Raw genomic sequence first — 14725 nt, forward strand, 5'->3', positions numbered from 1 at the left:
AATCGGTCTGACGTATGCAGCATGCTACATATCCCCTCGGTGTCGTTGGTTTTACCTAGGCCTTACCTCGTAAACTCTCCAAAGGTGTCATATTTCTTTCGTTTTTGTTCACTTTTTGTAAGCTTTCGATATGACAAAACGGTTACCCGTTCGTCTGTGCAGTCTTGCTGCATGATTATTGTTCGTGTCCTATCTTTATGTATTAAGAGGCGCCGGTGCACCAATACATCAGTATCCCGAGAACCTGAGGGACTTCCACTTTCCTTTGTCTGGCCGTTTTCTGTCTCGCGAGCCACCTCCATGCAGCGAAACGTAGCTCGAGTGCGAAGTGTCGACATTACGAAACCGCGCTACCGTAGCTTACTAAGAACCTTGCAAGTGGTGTCAATGTCGCCCTTATTGCTTGGAGTTTCCAAAGGTAACAAGCTGGTGTTGCGTTAGGCTAGTAATAGAGGGTCACAAACTATACACGGGTGCTCGTTAAAACACTAGACAAAATGATGTTGGCACTGTTACAATAATCCGTATTTGTATTTCCACGGTTGCCAAGCAGATACGGTTGTAAGGGCCCATCTCAGCATATGTGACCCTTACAACTACACAGATTCAATTTCGCGATTGCAACACCCGTCGTAAAATGAGTAATGTCAAAGGTTGTTCAGCGAATTAGTTTATTTAACCACCTGGACAACGTAATTTGTCCTGCAAGTAATGCCTGCCCTTTCGTGTAATCCGCCAGGGCCGGCCGAAGGGCGCTATATGGTCGATGAAACTTTGAAGAAAAAAATAAGTTAGATCTAAAAATAACGCACTAAGAACATTGTATACAACAGGGTCATGGTATTATAGCATGATTGTCGAATTACGAAATAATCATTCATTTGCTAACACTTTCAAGCGCGGAACTCTCCCCATCAACAAATACATATTTAAGTTTCATTGCTCCACAACTCTTCCGCATACCAATGTCCACTCCAAAAGGAAGGAAAAAGGACAACACGGAGACAAGAGAGAGAGAGAGAAAAAAACATTTATTGAATTCTAAAATCTAATTCTCGCGGATCGAGGTCTTCTCTTCTTCACGCTGTCTTCTCGTCGAAGGGAAGCCTCTTCAGCACGGGTGGTCCCTCAGTCCAGGGCTCCACTGAGTTTGGCCGCGTCCCTGTGCTCCTTTACGTGTTTCTTCGCCTGTAAGAAGCGAATGCCATATAACGCGGCGCGAGACGCAAGAGCGTGAAATGCAGTTGCCCAACGCGAACGTAAAAACGCCACATACCCGCCGTATAGAACGAAATCGCAAGATCCGGTTTCACAATGAGAGAGTGTGAAATCTAATTTTGTTATAAGAACGCAACCAGCGGCTCCACACTGACAGAGTCTGTTACTTAAACATATGAGGCTGCACAATGCGCAATTTGAGCTGTGCGGAAATTTTATTTAAATCGTCTAACGATTATGAGATGATCCACAATCCTATTGGCATGTTGCGCACGAAGACCATGTCAATGCTGGGGCGACGACGGGTGAATTTCTCTGGATCAATGAAGAGCTTACGTCCGAGTTGCTGCGTGTCTTTTGCGAGAGAGGCATGAGACAGGCTCTTTAATGCAAACGCGGGAGGTTTGCCCGACGACAACGCTCCCCCTCCCCCCATACCACCGCCTTCTAAAAAAGAAAATAGAAAGCTTACGGGCCTCGAAGGCGCGAATGATGTGTAACGGTCCTATAGCGTGTCTTACCCGAAGCAATTCGTCCTTCCAAATGTCCATATTGCAGGCGCCGGTATGTTACACAAATGGGTTGGTTGATTTGTGCTAAACGAAAGTTTCTTTCACAAGCTTCCGCCATTAACATATTTTTTCATCTTATAAATCCCGCTTTCTACGACAGATTTAGCAAGGTTGCTCCGCATATTTGCACGCAGGTACACCACATTGGAGTGGAATGAACTACGTTGCATGAATGCTCGATTATATACCCTCGATCCAATCTTGTGCCTTCGAGTTCCACCAAGACATCGCCGAAGAATCCCGACTCTTGTGTAGGCTATTGTTGGCCGTCGCGCTTGCCAATGCCTCCCCGTCCCGCATAGCGATATCCGACACCCCAGCATGTGGCCATTGCGGGGACGAGGAAATAATCCGCCATGTTCTGTGCCAATACCCGCAGTACAGTGTGCAGAAACAATCGATTTGCGTCGTCATAAACCAGCTGGACGATCGGCCTCTGTCGGAAGAAAAAGTCTATATCGACGGGACTCAATATCGCATCAGAAGGCCGTGCAAGCGCTACTATGCTTCTTAATACCCATCGGCCTCTGTGAACGCCTCCAATAAAAGTATCCTTCCTGTTACCTTTTTTTTTTGTATTCTCTCGCTGCCCCTCCGTTCTCATTCCAAACATTATTCCTCCCACGCTAGTGCAGGGTAGCAATCCGGAAACTCGCATCTGGTTAACTTCCCCTGCTTTCCCTTTCTTTCTCTTCATCCAAGTTGTATTCGGTTGACTACGTAGGTGAATCAATTTAACACACGGTTGACTGCGTATGGGTAAAGTTCAGGAAAATAAAAAAAATCGGCAGAACTCATCTCATAGTGACTGTCTACGGTAATGCGTTTACATTAAATCAATAAAGTGACACTTCGTATTGCCACCGTCGAAACGAGTTATGAGGCGAGTGCTGCAGCGGGACTCCACTTTCGCACTTCCGTCAGAACATTCAGCACCATCTAGCGGCGCCACCGCGAAGCCTAGGGCAGCCTCTGAAATGCCTGGAACGTCGGTGCGTGCAAACGCTGAGAAACGCGTCATGCGGCAACCTGGTTCCTCTCTCGCGCTTCTTTCTGGATACGCGGCGCCATCTAGTGGCGATGCCGAGAAGCCCGCTCATGGCCTCCGAGACGAGAAGTGTGGCGCGGTAGTGCGTGCGAACGCTGAGAGTTGTTCTCTCGCTTGCCGCACATCCTGTGGCACATACTCAGATACCCAAGTTGGAGAGAGGTTCGCTAAAGATCGGCACATACTCAATACATTCATGGAACAGCTAGCTAAAGCGTGGGCGTGAAAGACGTTCATTGAAAGAGAGAGAGAAAGAGACAGAAATAGAAGACAGGAAAGGCAGGGAGGTTAACCAGACGCACGTCCGGTTTGCTACCCTGCAGTGGGGGAAGGGGGTACGGGGATGAAGAAAGAGAGGAGATAGAGAAGACACAGTTTCGCGCACAGGCGTTCATTGAAAAGCGCCACATGCCCATTGCATTTGTGGCTCAACCTGCTAATACGTCGGGTTACTATTCTTGAGGAACCCTTGTGACGTGGGTTTAATTACAGCCATGCATCGGATAATTTTAAAGGCTCTTTTCTGTCATTGTAGAGCAGCACATCCCCAGTGACCCAAACTGGCATCAAAATGTTCATTAAAGACCAGCGCGAACCGAGCCGCAAATACCCACTGTTCTGGTTCGGTGTCACAGAGTCTCTTCGAACAGTGATACCTACCCAGTCCCGCATCTACACTGACCCATGTCAAACCGACATCAACCGCGAGCGGCCGCTATGAACGCATTGTACAGGTTGTCCCACATAAATTGAGCCAAGAATTTCAAAATGAAAGTTGCGTCGGAAGCGAATAGCCTATAGTAACTCAGACATTTTTTTTCCTCATAACTCACTAATTAATTCAGTTTAATTATTCAACTTCTTTATTTTAGTCTTAGGACCCCAAGTATGATACGCAGATTTGTAGAGCTCCTTCAGAAACCCCCGATCGAGTTGTTTCCTTTACGATGCGTCTCACGTAGTCCTTTTTCCCGGGTTGCAAAGAAAGCCCGCGAAATATGAAAAAAGCCACGTGACGGAGCGTTTGCGGAGTGGTATTCTGCTGCTCTCAAGCCTGCGTTCGGTGATATATAAAATATATATATGATAAAAAATAATATAATATATTAATATATAAATAATAAATATATTATATAAATAAATATATAAATAATATATGATAAAAAGATATCAGTAAATGAACATCTCACAGGAAGCCTGTCGTGTTCAAGATGCATTTATTCTGCCACTGCCATCGATTTCAGTCGGAAAGACGAACGTTATCTATCGCGTTGCGACGACTGGACGATCAGCCGTAGCCCGTGCAGGTGCTACTTGAAGACCATGCCCATCGCTCGTTGGCCTACAAAGCTGTGAAGGCACTTGTGTCTTTCTTGAGGGCGACTGGCCAATGTGAACGTCTTTGACTTACGCAGGCCCTCCGCGTGCGTGCGTGAGCTCACCGCGTCTTTCCTTCCCCCTCCCTCTCTCTATCTCATCTTTATATTCCCTCCTTCCCGTCCCCCAGAGTAGGGTAGCCAACCAGACGCATTTCTGGTTAACATTCCTGCCTTCTCTCTTTCTTTCCTCCTCCTTCAAGTTGCATCGGAATTAATTTACGTGTCGCAACAGTAAAACGTTTACTATGTGGCTTCGAGGAGGGCAGTTTTCCTATTACAAAATATCCACTGAGGTGTCTCGGAATTGAAAGCTTAGCGTCGGGAATTGCGCCTGCTGCTCCATCCCATTAGAATTCATAATGTAACCACGCAAACGACAACGGACATCATTCTAATGTCGACCACCAACTAGCCGGCCTTTCTCTCTTACATGTGGTCTATCACAGCTGATTTGAAAAGCGGGTTGTATCTTCAGCGGACTTTTAGTCGGCTATTTCTGAAGTAACAGTCCCCGCAGTGAATATTTACATTTCGAAATTTGAGAGAAGGAAAATTCAGTTTTCAATAACTACTATGTACTCCATACGAGCGTTTTAAGCGTTTTCTGTTTAACTAAACAATTCTACAGGGTTCGTTCGAGTATTCAAAGCGAGGATTTCTTGCGTACGCTAGTAGGTTAGTCCGTTATCTCGGCGGATATATTTCTGCATATACCGGCTGTTCAAAATTAAGCTTTATGGTTTCCTTAAAATTAGGCACTGGGAGGCACGCAAAGAGCATCTGTGCAAATAAGTTACGTGGCCAGGGGGACACAAAGTGAGATTATAATTGTCGCTGTCCACAGCCCAATTAACTAAAATTGAATAATTCACTTTTTGCTGACTGCAGTAAGTGGGTATCTTTGTATTGAAAAGTTAGAGGCAGTCGGGTTTCTACACAGTATCAGTTGGAAGAATTCTAGCGTGTCTGTGCTCCGAGATATCCAACCCAAATTTTAATTGTCGCTCGCATGATTACGCATGCAAGAGAGTTAGGATCGGCGCAAAGCTCCTCCCTGATGTGACGCGGCTGTTGCGTGCGGCGTTTAGTCTGACAACGGGGTGGGGACATTGGCAAAGATGATAACTGTCCCCCTTCCCCTCTCGGCTGGCAAAATCAAGATATGACAGTGCTGTGTGCCGTGCAGTTGTTGCTTTTGATTTCAATAAAACTTACAATACTTGGAAATCAGCAGTCACTTTATTTGCGCAGCTCGTCTGCCGGGCACTGCCCTCCGGCTTCTCCGCTCGCGCCATCATCTCGGCATGGCAGCTACTGCCATCGTTACAGGCTGCTCGGTCGCAGTGTTGCGACAGCGGTTCCGGGATCTCCGAATTTGATTTCTCCAGCCAAGCGGGGAAGGGGGACAGTTGTCGTCTTTGCCAATGTCTCCGCCGCGTCGTCAGACTAAACGCCGCAAGCAACAGCTGCGTCACATCAGGGAGGAGCTTTGCGACGATCCTAACTCTCTCGCATGCGTAATCATGCGAGTGACAATTAAAATTTGGAGTCGGATATCTCGGAGGAGAGACACGCTAGAAGAATTCTTCCAACTGATACTGTGTAGAAACACGACTGCCTTGAAGTTTTCAGTACAAACATGCCCACTTACTGCAATAAACAAAAAGTTAATTATTCAATTTTAGTTAGTTGGGCCGCTGACAGCGATAATTATCACCTCGCTTTGTGTCCCCCGGGCCATATAACTTATTTGCACAGGTGGTCTTCGCGTGCTTCCCAGTGCCTAACTTTAAGAAAATCATAAAGCTTAATTTTGAACACCCTGTATGTATGTATATACGAAGGTTATATGTGCGCCATATGCAAGAACCAGCAAAAAGGCGTCTATACCCTTCTAACAATACGCCTTCTAATAAAGTTAGTCGCGAGATCAGAGCTGTCCTGAGTGTTTCCTGCCTTCTGTCTTTGTCGTCTTGCGCTGCCCCTTGAAGAGATTCTTTTATTCTATACCCTCTGTATGTTAACCGACGAAATTATGCCTGCAATAAGCGCACCACTGCTCTGCGTAGAAAGGAATTACTACGTAAAACCTGCAGATATTATAATCGGCTCATAGGTATACATCTCTAAGGCACCGACCTCTTTATGGAATAGCGCATTTTATTCAAAGGATATTTTTATTATTATTTACTTGGATTCTATCTCATTTGTTTCCTTTTGGATACGTCACTCGGCGTGTACCCATTCTTGATCGATCCTCCATAAGGGAAGGGCGAAAATGTGACACAAGAGATACCTAATCTTTAAATGTAGCTAGATGTATGTCTCGAATGCACTTCTCGTCGCCATTGTTCCCTCTACAAGCATCATGCACCGCCTTCGTCCTCGCAACATCATTCCGTATACACACGTCTCGCACTGTGCATCCGTCTGTTTGGTGTTTGCATTTCGGCACTGCATGTAAGCCGTGTAGTGCGTAAACATAAAATTTGCATGAGATTACCGTTCTGAAAAAATTGTGGTGGATAAATGCGAGCATTGCATGAGGTCGCGTAGGGTCGCATGTTGCATAGGGTGAGTGTAAACTCAATAATGGGCAACGATTAAACTCTATTGGATTTATTTAGGGCCGCTTGACTAGAGCTTCGCTTGAGATAGATTCTAACACGTGCTTTGGATCTGCAATATCTTTAGTGGAACTTTAGTTGTATATGGTACACCTTTATTGATTGATTTATTCCAATCTGTGACTCAACGAGACTCTCTAGTGAACAACTGCGGATTATTGTTGACCACCAGGGGTTCTCTAACTTGCCCCTAAGTCTAAGTACACGGCCATTTTTGCATTCACCCCCATCGGAACGGGACCTCCGTGTCCTGTTATCGGACCAGTGACTTCGTGCTCAGCAGGAGAACGTTATAGCCACTTTTCCACCGCGACGTTCACAGGACACCTCTTGAATTTGCGAAATTGAATATAATCCAGAGTTAAGGCCGTTCAGAATAAATTTTAATGCTGGTGCCAATCTCGATACGTCCATCACAAAAATCTGCTACAAAATATGCACCAGCTGTACATTTTCTACTGCATTCTAACGTTGTTACCAATTACAGCAGAACTTAATGCTTACACCTGTGTCTTGTTGGGGTATAGGCGTTTATAAAAAGTTAATCTTTCTTTTCCTACGTCCCCGGGTTTTTGCGTGGGTCGGTTGGTTGCGGCGTTTCTGGCCTCGAGGGCCCGGTTCGAAGTCTCAGCGTTCGCACTATAATGTGCGGTCGAAGACAGCTATGTGCTAACAAAAGCTGTCGCTCAATAAAGAAAAATACATGTCCAATGGTGGGATTTGAATCTGCGTCCCCATTTGCAGCAGCCCTATATTCCGCTCATTAGACCATAGACGATTGCTTTTTCATGGTGTTATTACAGTGCGTAAAGTGGCATGAACAAGTAACGCTCCCAAACACTGCTAACACTCCCAAAGTTGATAATAACACAAACTTAATAACCCTGATAATGACAGATGCAATGAATGAATGATACCGTCCCCAGATATGCATACTAGTAATATTCACAGTGTCAGACACTATAGCACGTACTCAAGGACCCCCACGAAAAACGATGTTGATATTTCCAGAGAATTACTTATAGTATTATTTTTTGATCAGGGGTTTTTTTAAGAGCCAAAACCATTATATGACTGTGAGGCACAGTGTAGTCGGGGACTCCAAAATAATTTTGACCAATCGGGGTTCTTTGACGTGCACCTAAAGCTAACTACAATTTTTGTTTTCGTTTTGTTTCTTGAACTTCGCCGCCATAGAAATGCGGCCGCAGGGGCCGGGATGAAACCCATGAACTCTAGTTCAGCAGTGCAACACCATAGACACTCAGGGACCATGACGGGTATAAAAGTATACTTTTCACTAGAAGTTTGACAAGGGTAAGCACTCCCCGAGATGGGGTACCAGTCCAGTCTACAGTCACGTATAGTAAACATCTAGGTGAACAGCCGTTCGAGCGAAATGCATTCATGAAGAAATGATCGGTTCTACGTTGTGGTCCACTATACGTATTTTCAGCAATCTGTGCAGTCCTATAAGAAAGAAAGAAACATAGCAAATGGTACATCGTCACATGAACTTGGTAACAGGCATGGTACAGTGTGTGGTTTGATACTGAAGTCTTTCTAACGAGTTCATTGAAGGTTACCGCAGACGCCGCAAGCGCACGCATGCTACGACCGAAAACAACCTTACCAATCCTTTTCTCGCGCAAGCAATGCTTTGAGACCCTTGACGTGTGGCTCGCGTCCATCGCAACAATCTAGTTACAGAAGTGAGAGCCCGCGCCAGTTTCCTCCCTGATCCCCGTGGCATCTAGTGATTTGAGAGGCTTGGCGACATTGCACCACATTCGGGATCGGGCCAGGTTGACGGAAGCAAGGACGCGCCTGCCGTTGCGTGTCATGTAACACTGCTGTACACGACCAAAAACGAGACAAATTTGCTACGAAATTCACGTACAAGCTTACTTCGCTGTTGTGCCTGCACCGTGTAATAGCGTGCCTGCGCCGGGTAATAGCCGCACAAACCGACGATGCTTGAAATAAAACACACAGAAAAGCGCAGTGTGGTACAAAATAATACAGCCTTCCCTTATACTTTCACAATCAACTTCGACTGGTTTCTGGACATTTTATTTCCCCTCGCGGCTGGCACAGCAAGTATCTACGTTGACGCAGACAGACTAGGTTCCTTGCTTTGGGGCCTTCTCTTACAAGTAGAGAACGAGGAAAATGATATGGCAACTACTGTATTATACTCCTTCCTGCTTTTAAAAAGTCCGCATTTCACTTTTTTGTATGTGTACTTTACTTGCTTCCTCACGCTCGTTCATCACGCTCGTTTTAGAGAAACCTTGGGGCGATTTCCAGACGGTTCTTCATCAGTTTTATATTCGCAATCAATTTCGTCAAAGACTATGGCTTGAGTTCATCATACGTCATCATGCCTCCGGCAGTCGACAACGTCGTTATCACGTCTGTTGTTGTTGTTGTTGTTGTTGTTGTATTTTTAATTGCTAATGCGTGTAGCCGTCTTCATCGTTGATGTTATCGTTGTCGTGTCATTAAAGGAGTACTGACATTACATTTTCGACTTATCATTTTTTGAATTAGGGAAGGTCCTGGTGCTCAATACCCTAGAAAAAATGATGGTAAGAATTCATCATCATCATCAGCATGGTTACGCCCACTGCAGGGCAAAGGCCTCTCCAATACTTCTCCAACTACCCCGGTCATGTACTAATTGTGGCCATGTTGTCCCTGCAAACTTCTTAATGTCATCCACCCACCTAACTTTCTGCCGCCCCCTGCTATGCTTCCCTTCCCTTGGAATCCAGTCCGTAACCCTTAATGACCATCGCTTATCTTCCATCCTCATTACATGTCCTGCCCATGTCCATTTCTTTTTCTTAATTTCAACTAAGATGTCATTAACTCGCGTTTGTTCCCTCACCAATCTGCTCTTTTCTTATCCCTTAACGTTACACCCATCATTCATCTTTCCATAGCTCCTTGCGTCGTCCTCAATTTAAGCAGAACCCTTTTCGTAAGCCTCCAGGTTTCTGCCCCATACGTGAGTACTGGTAATACACAGCTGTTATACACTTTTCTCTCGAGGGATAGTGGCAACCTGCTGTTCATGATTTGAGAATGCCTGCCAAACGCACCTCAGCCCATTCTTATTCTCCCGATTGCCGGATCCGTGGTCACTACCTGCCCTAAGTAGATTCCCTTACCACTTCCAGTGCCTCGCTACCTATCGCAAGCTGATGTTCTCTTCCGAGACTGTTAAACATTACTTTAGTTTTCTGCAGATTCATATTTAGACCAACCCTTCTGCTTTGCCTATCCAGGTCAGTGAGTACGTACTGCAGTTGGTCCCCTGAGTTACTAAGCAAGGCAATATCATCAGTGAATTGCAAGTTACTAAGGTATTCTCGATTAACTCTCATCCCCAATTCTTCCCAATCCAGGTCTCTGAATACCTCCTGTAAACACGCTGTGAATAGCATTGGAGAGATTGTATCTCCCTGCCTGATGCCTTTCTTTATTGGGATTTTGTTGCTTTCTTTATGGAGGACTACGGTGGCTGTGGAGCCGTTATAGATATCTTTCAGTATTTTTACATACGGCTCGTCTACACCCTGATTCCGTAATGCCTCCATGACTGCTGAGGTTTCGACTGAATCAAACGCTTTTTCGTAATCAATGAAAGCTATATATAAGGGTTGGTTATATTCCGCACATTTCTCTATCACCTGATTGATAGTGTGAATATGGTCTTGTGGGATGTCGTGTCTGCCGAAGGACCAATCCCAACATAAAAACGTAACGCTTCTTTATTCGACTAACGATGGCAGCGGACGGGCATACCAACGCTACGTTCGTCCCAGTAGCGGAAGGTAGAAGGCGGTCTTTCTCAGCCAGGCAGCCTGTTTTTATAGCCACCGTCGGTGACGCATACCTCGGGTGACGTGGCGGTGGCGCTATGTTTTATCGACCATGCAGTCCAGCCTGCAGCTGTGTTATGCTGGGCCAGATGATAAGAAGATGGAGGGTGCGCAGAAATATGCGCGGAGTGTGTCGCCACATCCTATTGTTGAGTAGCCTTTACGGAATCCTGCCTGGTCCGTTGGTTGACAGAAGTCTAAGGTGTTCCTGATTCTATTTGCGATCACCTTAGTAAATACTTTGTAGGCAATGGACAGTAAGCTGATCGGTCTATAATTTTTGAAGTCTTTGGCGTCCCCTTTCTTATGGATTAGGATTATGCAAGCGTTCTTCCAAGATTCCGGTACGCTTGAAGTCATGAGGCATTGCGTATACAGGGTGGCCAGTTTTTCTAGAACAATCTACCCACCATTCTTCAACAAATCTGATGTTACCTGATCCTCCCTAGCCGCCTTCCCCCTTTGCATAGCTCCCAAGGCTTTCTTTACTTCTTCCGGCGTTACTTGTGGGTTTTCAATTTCCTCTAGACTATTCTCTATTACATTATCGTCGTGGGTGCCACTGGTACTGTATAAATCTTTATAGAACTCCTCAGCCACTTGAACGATCTCATCCATATTAGTAATAATACTGCCGGCTTTGTCTCTTAACGCATACATCTGATTCTTGCCAATTCCTAGTTTCTTCTTCACTGCTTTTAGGCTTCCTCCATTCCTGAGAGCATGTTCAATTCTATCTATATTATACTTCCTTATGTCAGCTGTCTTACGCTTGTTGATCCGGAGCTTGTTACGCTTGTTGAGCTCAGTCGGTTGGTCCGTCAGGCCCCAGGTTAAATTGAAGTTCCATAGCTCCTGTCCAGAGCCTCGTAGTTACGTGGAAAGAGACTGATGTTGTCCGCGATGGTAGATTTTTGTTGATTCCGAGTGGTTGGAAGGCATACTTTCTTGGAAAAAATGGCCGCTCGTCGATGAGAGGGAACTCGAGCGGCTCTAGAGACTAGGAAAAGGTTAAGCAGGTGCGAGCGCGGCACGCTTAGCGTGGGAAGCTAGCCCGAGTAACTATCTCAAGGACTGCTGCTCACGAGAGCGAAATACCTTTGTGTAATTATAACAACCCTAATAAGACTTCTTTCGAAAAGTGAACGGCCCAGAGGGCTGTACTACGAGTGCTATGACTGATAGTTTTCTATAGTTTTCTATATATATAGTTATATATATATATTTTTTTCATTTATGGGATCCAATGCGAGCGCTGTTGCTTTGTTTCTGCGTGTAGTAGTTAAGAAAACGAGTTTAAGGGAGGAGAAAAAAAAGGAAAGGAAAATTACTGAACCATAATTGCAGCGCCGTGGTTCTAAAGCGCACCCGCGGTAGAGAAACGGAAGGAGATATAAACGTGCGTGGCCTCGGTACGCACGCGAAAAACTGCCTTAATGAATTTAGAGACTTGAGAAAAAGTTTCGCTAACAACCGATAACATGGCAATCAGAATTAGAATTAGAGCGCCCTAAATAATTTGCAGTGTTACTTTACCTACGAACCAGCTTCCGTTTCTTCGCGGGAGTTATACGAGCCGTGGCGTCATGACGCATATACTGCGATCACGAGGTAAGTGGATGGGGGCCCTGGAACTGGGGGCGTTGGAGCGCGACGTTTTGGCACTCTCTCAGGCTTGCTCAGCTTTTGCCACATCGGGCCGCGCAATGAAAAGGTGCATAGCAGGCTTCCGAGCGAGCCAGAACGATTGTCGAAACGTAGCGGTCTCCTGCACCCACGTGACCACCTGCGTCATGACATTACGACTGGTACACCTTCTTATAAACGAAATGGAAACTGATCGTAAAAAAAGCTGTCACAAGAAGTTATTTACACCTGGTGACAACTTTCTGTGGCAGCACGGCCAAGGCTACGAAGCCGAAGCACGTTTGATTTACTGCGCCCGAAGATGTAGTCCCCTAATGAAAATATCTGTAGGCCATTCAGGGTAAATGAAAATTTACGAGCGACTGTTTTTTTATGCAATTTATTTATTAATTAATCAATAAAAATGTTGTGGAGTAGAACGAATTCCCTTTTACGCCCTTTTTCGTGTTTTTCCAGAGTCCGTAGCTCTTTTCAATGAAAGACATGACCTCTGCACAGCTCTCAATCAGTTACAAAACAGTTCACCTTGAACAAGATCTTGGGACCATGGTCTCGCATATCGCAGCTACAAAAGGCCACAAAAGCGCTGCTGCGATATTTGAACGCTACCGGATTGAGTCAGCGTCTGTGATCCGGACTGAGTGATCGAACGATATCCTTAGTGGACTTCCTCTTCTTCTTTTAATCTTTCCGTCCCTTTTTCCCTTTCGCAGTGTGGAGTAGCCAACCGGGCTCAGTCCTGGTTAACCTCCCTACCTTTCATTTATCATTTGCTCTCTCTCTCTCTCTCTCTTTCTCTCTCGTAGCTCTTTTCCATCACATCCAAACAAAGATGGCGTCCCCCGGTTGCAGCTCGTCGATGTCGCCTACGGACGAAAGAGAGCCGCATGTCGGAAGGTCAGCGAGCTCACTGGTGTTAGCGAACGCAGTGTCCTCTGGATTAAGCTCTACGTAAACAATGGCACCCACAAGTCACCGAATCGCGAGCGCCTGCGTCAACCAGCCGTAAAGGATGGATGAACTTTGTTGTGGTCTTTTAGGGCGTGTGTTAGCGGGCAGCGGGCCGCTCCCACGTCGTCCCAGCCGCAAATGCCCATGCTAAAACCTGAACGACAGGACTGCAACTTGATGACAGCTTCTCCCTTGCAGCTCTACGAAGAAAAGTGCATCAGTACTTTCTGCGAAATGAAATTCCGACAGCTGCAAAACTCGCTCAAGATGTGGCCAGTGACAGTGACATGAACATGCCTAAAATGAGCGTGCTAACAATGCAAAGAATGCTTAATGATATCGGCTTTTCCTTTCGCAAGCTTTTGCAAACATTGCCCTCGAGAAGCAACAGATGCGAAGCGCGTTTGGCTGCAATTACGTGGAATCGTGGAGGACGTGCCGTCACGTCCAGCCAATACTCTTCCGTGAGCAAACGGTAGCGTCCAACCTTTCGGTGCTCGCGATCGAAGCAAACACAAGCGTTCTTGCTTGCCAGTTCTGTACATGCATTATTTCAACCGAGCACACATTAAAGTGGAAGTTACAAACGCCGCTGTTTTTTGCAGCCTCACGTCGTGCATCATCGCATTTCGACGGTAGCAATGCCACTCACGGCACTTTCCTGGCCAGAGTTTTTATGATGATGCATTGAGCGATATGCTTTGGTTGTTGGGTAACCTGAAAAAGCGGCCCCTGAGCATTGTTTCGTCGTATTAGTTGAACAGTACCGGTTGTCTCATTGTCTCTCCTATATTGCGAAAATGCGGAATTTGTAGCTGATGACATGCTTCAAATAATTCTTATTGTTTCGTTGTTCTTGCAAACCGATATACTACCTTGACGAAACTTGGGTCAATTCCGGCGCCTCAAAGGAGAAAGTATGGGAGGACGTGAACGTCACGACACGGCAAGATGCTTTTCGGCAACGTTTGACAACAGCACAAAAAAAGCGGCATAGGTGGCAGGCTGATCCTGTTGCACGCCAGTAGCGAGGAAGGCTTCTTACATGCTGCGTGCCAAGGAAATGGATTGGCCGCGCTTCGAGAAATGGTTGACTGAACAGCTCTTGCCTAACATCAAACCGCGCAGTGTAATAGTAATGGACAATGCCCCTTACCATAGAGTTCGCCTCGAGAAAGTTCCAAACGTCATCAGAAGTCTTGGCTCACAGAGAAGAACATCGCATTTTGCCAGGACCAATTAAAGGCAGAGTTACTGGAGCTAGTGGACCAAAACAAAAAGATGTTTCCGCCTATCGCATGGTTGTTGTCGCTAAGGGTGCCGGTCATGAAGTCGTGAGGCTTCCTCCATATCATCGCCAGTTCGATTCTATCGATCTGATATGGAGCCAGGT

At 45.9% G+C, this 14725-nt stretch overlaps 1 long non-coding RNA gene across 1 annotated transcript in view; it reads right to left on the reverse strand.

Annotated features, from left to right (window-relative positions):
* Positions 1–1014: 1014 nt before the first annotated feature.
* LOC129380851 (uncharacterized) overlaps positions 1015–14725 on the reverse strand; it is a 16621-nt gene continuing 2910 nt past the window's right edge. The window contains exon 2 of the long non-coding RNA XR_008609070.2: positions 1015–1188. This is a non-coding gene — a long non-coding RNA (uncharacterized lncRNA). The remainder of the gene's footprint in view (positions 1189–14725) is intronic.

The sequence above is a fragment of the Dermacentor andersoni genome, chromosome 1 (genome assembly GCF_023375885.2).
Source record: "Dermacentor andersoni chromosome 1, qqDerAnde1_hic_scaffold, whole genome shotgun sequence".
In the NCBI taxonomy this organism is placed as follows: domain Eukaryota; kingdom Metazoa; phylum Arthropoda; class Arachnida; order Ixodida; family Ixodidae; genus Dermacentor; species Dermacentor andersoni.